Source organism: Neolamprologus brichardi, chromosome 16, assembly GCF_056152115.1.
Source record: "Neolamprologus brichardi isolate AB-2024 chromosome 16, ASM5615211v1, whole genome shotgun sequence".
Taxonomy (NCBI): domain Eukaryota; kingdom Metazoa; phylum Chordata; class Actinopteri; order Cichliformes; family Cichlidae; genus Neolamprologus; species Neolamprologus brichardi.
In genome coordinates this window covers 31,867,226-31,874,730 of record NC_142119.1, presented here as the reverse complement: position 1 = coordinate 31,874,730, position 7,505 = coordinate 31,867,226, and the positions used below count along the sequence as shown (strand labels likewise).

The following is a 7,505-nucleotide window of genomic DNA, read 5'->3' as shown; positions in this document are numbered from 1 at the left end:
TGGTGTGTTTTGAGACAGAGACTCTTACTGGCTGTAAGGACGGCCACACAACCAGCACACGCTCAACCACTGCTTTTACTACCACAACACAGAGGCCAGCTGGGGAAGGGTCACCCTACACAGCTGCTCCAGCATCAGCACAGAGGCGACACAAAGAAAGCAGCTGGATAGATAAAGTCATCCTGCACAGACCAGAACGCAGAGGTTACCACCATCTTTAACTACAGTCTCATGAATCTGCCACAGTCATTGCAGTACCAACGTACAGGCACCTGCCTTCATGCAGTTACCCCATCGTCCCTCTCCAGTCTGAAATCCTGCTAACTTGGCAGACACCAGCTGCAGTCCGCACAGCTCTCCACACGGTTTCAGCTTTTAACACAGTCATCACCCACAAACTGGTCCCAAAGCTGAGCTTAGATACTCAGTAAAAGACCCCAGAATACCCACTCATCCTGACCCCTGGGACCCCACGGGGGGTCTCTCCAGACCCCTCCTCCACCCCCTATTCACACAACCCACAGCACCATCAGCTGATGATTGTCAGGTGTCACAGGACTGCTATCAACAATGATGACATAATAGTGTGAGCACAGGAGTCCTTAAACACTACAAAACCCAAAGACAGTCTTACATAAACAGGAAGGAAGTAGAGAGGGTGGCTGGTCTCACCTGGACCGCACACATCTCCCATCAGGTGAGACCGGCAAAGGCTCCTCCTCCTGAGGATGTTAACGCACACTCATCTGCCTGATCACCTGCTGACAAAACTTTATTGGGGGGCGAGGACAGGACAGCATGTCATCGGATACCCTCAGTGATATTTACACTAAAAAAAAAAAAAGAAAAAGAAAAAAAAAGTGATATTTACACTGGCTCCCCCCCATCCTGGCCGCCGCCTGTTTGCCCCCACCGTCTCAGAGGAGATACACATCAATCAAAACCAGACGTCACAGAAAAGGTTTCACTAAACCAGAACATTGAGTTTTTCCTTTCCAGTCACCTTTCTCACTCACTATGTATTAACAGACCTCTCTGTATTGAATCATATCTGTTATTAACCTCTGTCTCTCTTCCACAGCATGTCTTTATCCTGTCTTCCTTCTCTCACCCCAACCGGTCGCAGCAGATGGCCCCGCCCCTCCCTGAGCCTGGTTCTGCCGGAGGTTTCTTCCTGTTAAAAGGGAGTTTTTCCTTCCCACTGTCGCCAAAGTGCTTGCTCATAGGGGGTCATATGATTGCTGAGTTTTTCTCTGTATCTATGAAGCGCCTTGAGGCGACATTTGTTGTGATTTGGCGCTATATAAATAAAATTGAATTGAATTGAATTGAATAGAACCAGTGATATGCTTTAGTCAGGCCTGTTCTACTCATACATCCACTGTTGTCTTTTTAAAACTCTTTGGTTTTCCTGCCTCCTGGTTGAAGAAATGTGACTTTGTTCATTAATCATATACTGTTCTGTTCATCTGGACGTAAGTTTTGTTGGAGAAACGTTTCGTCACTCATCCAGGTGACTTCTTCAGCCTCAGCTGACTGCAGGTTTCCCCAATCTTATAAACAGGATCGGGTCCCTGACACAGAGTAACTGTCACAGTCTGGCTGGGGCAGACTTTATGTGTTTGCAAAAGAGGACTCAAACGCAGACCAAAAACTGAACGTGGCGTGGATTTAGCAAAAAACAAGCCGTTTATTGAGGCTAGCAAAAAGGGTACAAACAAAAGGGCATTGGTGAAACTAAACAATAACCTAAACTGGGTGAACTAAAACTAAACATGAAAAAACCTTAAACATGGTGAACTGACATGGATGAGCAGACGACCTGACAAAGAATGACTGAAAGCACACGGACTAAATACACACAGGAGGATAATGAGGGAAGTGGGAACACATGGAGAAACAGCTGACACACATGAACATAACGACGTCACAAGGAGAGAGTAACACTAAAAACATTGAACATAGGACCACAGGACCCCTTCAAAATAAAACAGGAAATATAATGAGACGCAGACATGACAACATAAGACACACAGACATGAAACACACGAAGGGCAAGGGAGACTTCACAGGGGTTGAAAACACAAGGGGGAACTAATAAGCAAATGAACATAGGAAACCTAACAAGCTTAAACATACACTATAAACATCAAAAGAACTAAAACTCAAAACACTGGGTCATAAGACCCAGGATCGTGACAGTAACATAGTGTACACTGTTAAGTGCCAGGATTTATACATCAGGGAAACCAAACAACCTCTGGTGAAGCGGATGGCACAACACAGAAGAGCTACCTCGTCAGGCCAGGACTCTGCAGTCTATTCACACCTACAGGCCAGTGGACACTCCTTCAATGATGAGGATGTAACATCCTGGACAGGGAGGAACGCTGGTTTGAGGGCGGAGTCAAGGAGGCCATTTACGTGAAAAGGGAAAGACCATCTCTGAATGGAGGAGGAGCCTAAGGGTACATCTGTCACCATCTTACAATGCTGTGATTGCAGCCATTCCCCAACTCTCTGTGAATGGGACTCATGGTTATTGATCAGTGGTTGTTAATCAATGATCTTGAGAATTTGCATAATTAAGATGAAGGAACTGACCTCCCAGCCCATTGTTCCTCCAGTGGTGCTGGTTTCAGTCATTATGCAAATGTCCTGTTTATAAGATTGAAACCTGCAGTCAGCTGAGACTGAAGAAGTCACCTGGATGATGACGAAACATTTCTCCCACAAAACGCTACGTCCAGATGAACAGAATCAACTTTTGGGGTGCAGACAAAGATACTAAAACCATTTACCTTGTCTTGTTAAGTTGCTCTTTCACTTCTCTGTTCCTGTTTACAAAGACCACTGAGAGGTTAGTTTGGTAAAAACACAGAAACAAATCCCAAATTCAACTCTGCCAAAGGATGTTAAACTGATGACACAGTTTGGGCTGAAATAATTCACATCTTTATGGCACATCTGGCATGCTGTAAGAACAGAAATGAACCGTGTCTGCCTCTGCATGAATTGCATAATGTGGTGAAACATTTGATTCTTCTTCAGTAAGACAGAGACATGACTGTAACTGCATGTACAGTACCTGTTCCTCAGTGAGTTCAGTTCGTCATCTCTTTGTTTCAGAGCTGATCTGTGGAGTAAAACACGTAGCATGAGATGCCTGTGTAGGTTCTCAGTCATCCAGGTCATGGTAGTCTAAGCATCTTGGAGAGAAAGCAACTGGACTTCTTTAAGTTTACTGAAGATGTTTCATCTGAGAAGCTTCTTCAGCTGTAAAACCAGATGGTGGAGTGTGAGCTGGGACTCTCCATTAGAGAGAGACTTCACACCATCACTGCATCACCCAAGAACAACGGACTGACTTTAAACTCATGACAGTAGTATAAAAACTGGTCTCACAGCAGTTAGAGCTCTTTACCAACACAAAGAATGTTTTTGTGTTTTGACTACACAGACAGAAAATGTAAGTTTTGTGTAACGTCAGCTGCTCTGATGTTACACAGAATGAATATTTTGAATATGAATGCATGTAGTTTGCATGTGATGATCAAAATCATTGTTTATAATCCTGCTGTTGCTGATTTATTGATGGGGATATAATGAAGCTGCTGAGTAACTCCTTCACTCCTAACTGTGATATAAAATGAACAGTGAGTGGAAACGGGGTGTGGCATATGAATGGTTAACAATCGCCCCGCAGGTTGACTAATGTAGCATCTCCAAGCCCTAGTAAAGATTAACCTAGCATAAAGTCGTGGATGGCAGTTCAAGTAGTCTTGACTGTTGTCTTTTGTAAATAAGTATCAAATATGTTACAAAGCAGCAGTTACATGTTTTAGGAGTCTTTGTGAAGATCAGGAGTGTAAATCAAGCTAAATAAAGACAAATGAATACTGAGCATGTTTTCATTTTCTCAGAAATGAAAAGGAATCAAGCTCTAAATGATGTTTGTTATCTGATCAGAAACAATGAAGCTTTACCTTTCTTCCTGTGGTTCTTCGGGCTGATGACTCGAGCAGGGCCAACATTTCCTACTGAGCGCAGTAAAAAGTAAAATAAAATGAAGCGTTTAGATTGCAGCTTTACATGTTCCTGCTTGTTCGGTGATAATGGTATTCAATAGTTTGTGATAAAAAATATTTAAATCTGATTGAAGTTGGTGGAATTTGAATTTGTTTTCTGCATTTACCTAAAGCAGCTCATTTTGCTGCTGTTCCTGTCTTCTAGTCCAGAAACAAAGAGTTCAGTCAGCAGTATTTATGGACTCTACACACCTGAGTGCGTCTCAGTGTTGGAGTTTCAGTAAGCCCCGCCTCTTTTGTAGATAATAAATATATGTTGAGTATTTTAGCACGTTCATTCCTCTACTCGCCTCGACACAGCTGTTTGTAATGGGTGACCCATTTGTGATAGCAATAGACTTTGGGACTGCGTTCAGTGGATATGCCTTCAGTATGACCACCAGGCAGGCAGACAGTGATCCCCATTTGAAGTACTGGGGGGAAGAGTTTGGAGCGCAGACCCCAAAGACTCCGACCTGCATCCTCTTTGATGAACTTGAAGCTTTGGTTATAAAGCCAAACAGACCTATCTTAGAATGAGAGGTGATGAAGCCAGGAACAAGTTCTTCTTTGATTGCTTTAAGATGTGCCTCTATGGGAAGGTGAGATTGTTCTTCCTGTGAGGATCATTGTAAATTACCTGTTTTGTGCAGAATGCTCTCTGGTAAAATATAAAATTTTAAAAAAACTAACAGAATATATATGGCTAGTCTACATTTATTAATAAATAAATCTAACTTCAATATTTCTGACTCACACAGACAAAGTAAATAACATGAAAGAAGTAAGATCTTGTGAACCATCTACAGAAACTCAGCAGTGATCTGACAATTCAGGCTGCAAACGGGAAGCCCGTGACGGCACTGAAGGTGTTCACAGAAACTCTGAGGTACCTGAAGGACGACGCTCTGAGAACCATCGCAGAAAACACAGCAGGGAGGAAGTTCATAGCCTCTGACTTCACCTGGGTGCCGACTGTACCTGCCATCTGGGATCCTTCAGCAAACAGTTCATGAGAGAAGCTGCGACTCAGGTAACAATGAGAAGATAAAGAGGTGGGTGTCTTACAGTATGTCTCAAGTAAGGACTGTTTTTCTACCTTGCAGGCTGGTATTGTTCCTGAAGGAAAGGAAGACAGTTTGGTGATTGCACTGGAACCAGAGGCAGCCTCAGTGTGGTGTCGAAAGCTCCCAGCTGATGGTTTCATAGCAGAAAACCATGGAAACATAACCTTGGAGAAGACTCCAGGAACACAATATATAGTCGTTGATTGTGGAGGTACTGTATGAAACCTCATACGCCACTGTGATCCACTCTAAATGATGTGAATTAATTTGGAGCCTATTCATTTGGCTGCATGCACACAAACACCTCAGACTCTACACTTACACTTAGGACCAGAAATGTTTGGACAGTGATACAATTTTCATATTTTTGGCCACAACAGACCTGAAGTGAACCAGTGAGCATCCAGGTGAAGTGCAGACTTTATGTTGAGGTGTTGAACAGAAACATTACATTAACTGTTGAGGAATTACACGTTTTGAATAATTCACAGTCTCCTAATTCCTGGAAAGATGAGTGAAATCTTGAACAAAGTCACCTTCTTCTGAATCCTGAGCAGATCCTGAGTGGGTGACGTCTGACCCGTGGACATTACCACTGAATGAGTTTCTTCCACTGCGTTTGTTTACTGTAGTTGTCATTGTGGATGTTTCTTCATTTAGTTTGTTCTTCAGGGGTCAAATGAGGCTCCATTGGCTTCATATCAGCTCTAAAATGATCCTTTGAAACTCATGGGCTTCTTTCACAGGAAGTTTTGGCAATTTGAAATCTCTGTAATTCAGTGAATTAATCCAACCGCTCAACTTGTTGCTGAGAGCTTCCATCAGCTGCATCCTGATTATTTTTCAAGTCAGATTACACTTTTGTAGACAGAAGCTTCTCACCACTGGATTGTCTGAGGTCAGCCTATCAGATGGACTGTTTGAACAGGTGCTGTCAGTTTTCATCACTCCCTCTGTCACTGCAGGTGGAACCATCGACATCACAGTTCATGAAGTCCTGGATGGAGGAGCCCTGAAGGAGCTGCACAAGGCCTCAGGAAATGATTTGGGGGGACAAACTGTGGACAGGAAATTCAAAGAGTTCCTCAGAGAAATCTTCAGTCATGGTGTCTGGGATGAATATGAGAGAAGGTTTCCCAGTGAGGTTCAGAAAATAATGTATGAGTTCACACTTTTCAAAAGAAAAGATGACAATGTGGAGATGAGCTGCTCACCTAATCTGGGAAAACTGGCTCAGAAAAAGAAAGAAATAGAAAAGTTCTTTGAATCAGTGCAAGGTGCTTCCTGGGATGACGGATTCATCAATATCTCCAAAGAGAGAATGAGGTCTTTCTTTGCTGAGAGTCTGAAGGGCATCACTGACAGTCTCAGAGAAATCCTGAAGAAACATCTACACATCGAGTACATTCTGTTAGTGGGGAGCTACGCTGAAATCCCGATTCTACGGCAACATGTTATTGATCAGTTTGGTGATCAGTGTAAAGTCCTGTGTCCTTGTAGGCCCCAGGAAGCGATCCTGAGAGGAGCTGTGGAGTTTGGAAGAAACCCAGCAGTGGTGGCATCTCGAAAATCTGCCTTTACGTACGGGTTTGCTGTAGCTGAGAAGTTTGACCCATCCAAGCACAGGGAAGACAAGAAATTCATATCTACAGGTGGTGTGTGGTGTGAAGACATTTTTGAGAAACTGGCGGACGTTGATGAGGATGTTGGTTGGGATGAAACCAGAAAACACGTCTTAAGTCCAACTAGACCAGATCAGACTGAGGTGACTTTGACATTTTATCGCACAGAGAGTGAACATCCAGAATATGTCAGTGATGAGGGAGTAAAGCTCATTGGTTTCTTTGCGGTTAGCATGCCCGACACCACACGTGGCCGAAATCATTTCATCAAACTGAAAATCTAATTTGGTTTCACAGAAAAGACAGCCACAGCTACTGACATTGATTCAGGGCTAGAACAATCAATCAAGCTCGACTTTATGACTAAATCATAAAGAAAAATTAGACTAATTCTTCTAACGTGAATCCTTCAAGCACCTGATCACAGGCAGAGACTTACTGAAGGTTTCATCCACTGGAACATAACCCGAGGAACCATGATGGACACTGACCTTCAGTTATGACATATTGTACTTTATTGTAGTTTTATTTGCTGATGACCAAATATCATATTTATGGTTTTAAGCCAGTTTGTTTTATGTACTCTAATTAATCTTAAAGTGATATTAAAGTGTTTATGTTGTTATGATGCAGAGTGAAGGAAGTGGAAGCTAAATTCAACACAAACCGTTTCATTCACTGAGGTGTTTTGTGTCAGTGCTGCGGTAAATAATTACTGGCGCTTACTGGGAAAAATGGTTTTGATTGTT

The 7,505-nt window shown here is 42.8% G+C and overlaps 1 pseudogene; it reads left to right on the top strand.

The window, feature by feature from the left end:
* Positions 1–4,397: 4,397 nt before the first annotated feature.
* On the top strand, positions 4,398–7,040 carry LOC102796980 (heat shock 70 kDa protein 12A-like; annotated as a pseudogene).
* Positions 7,041–7,505: the final 465 nt, after the last annotated feature.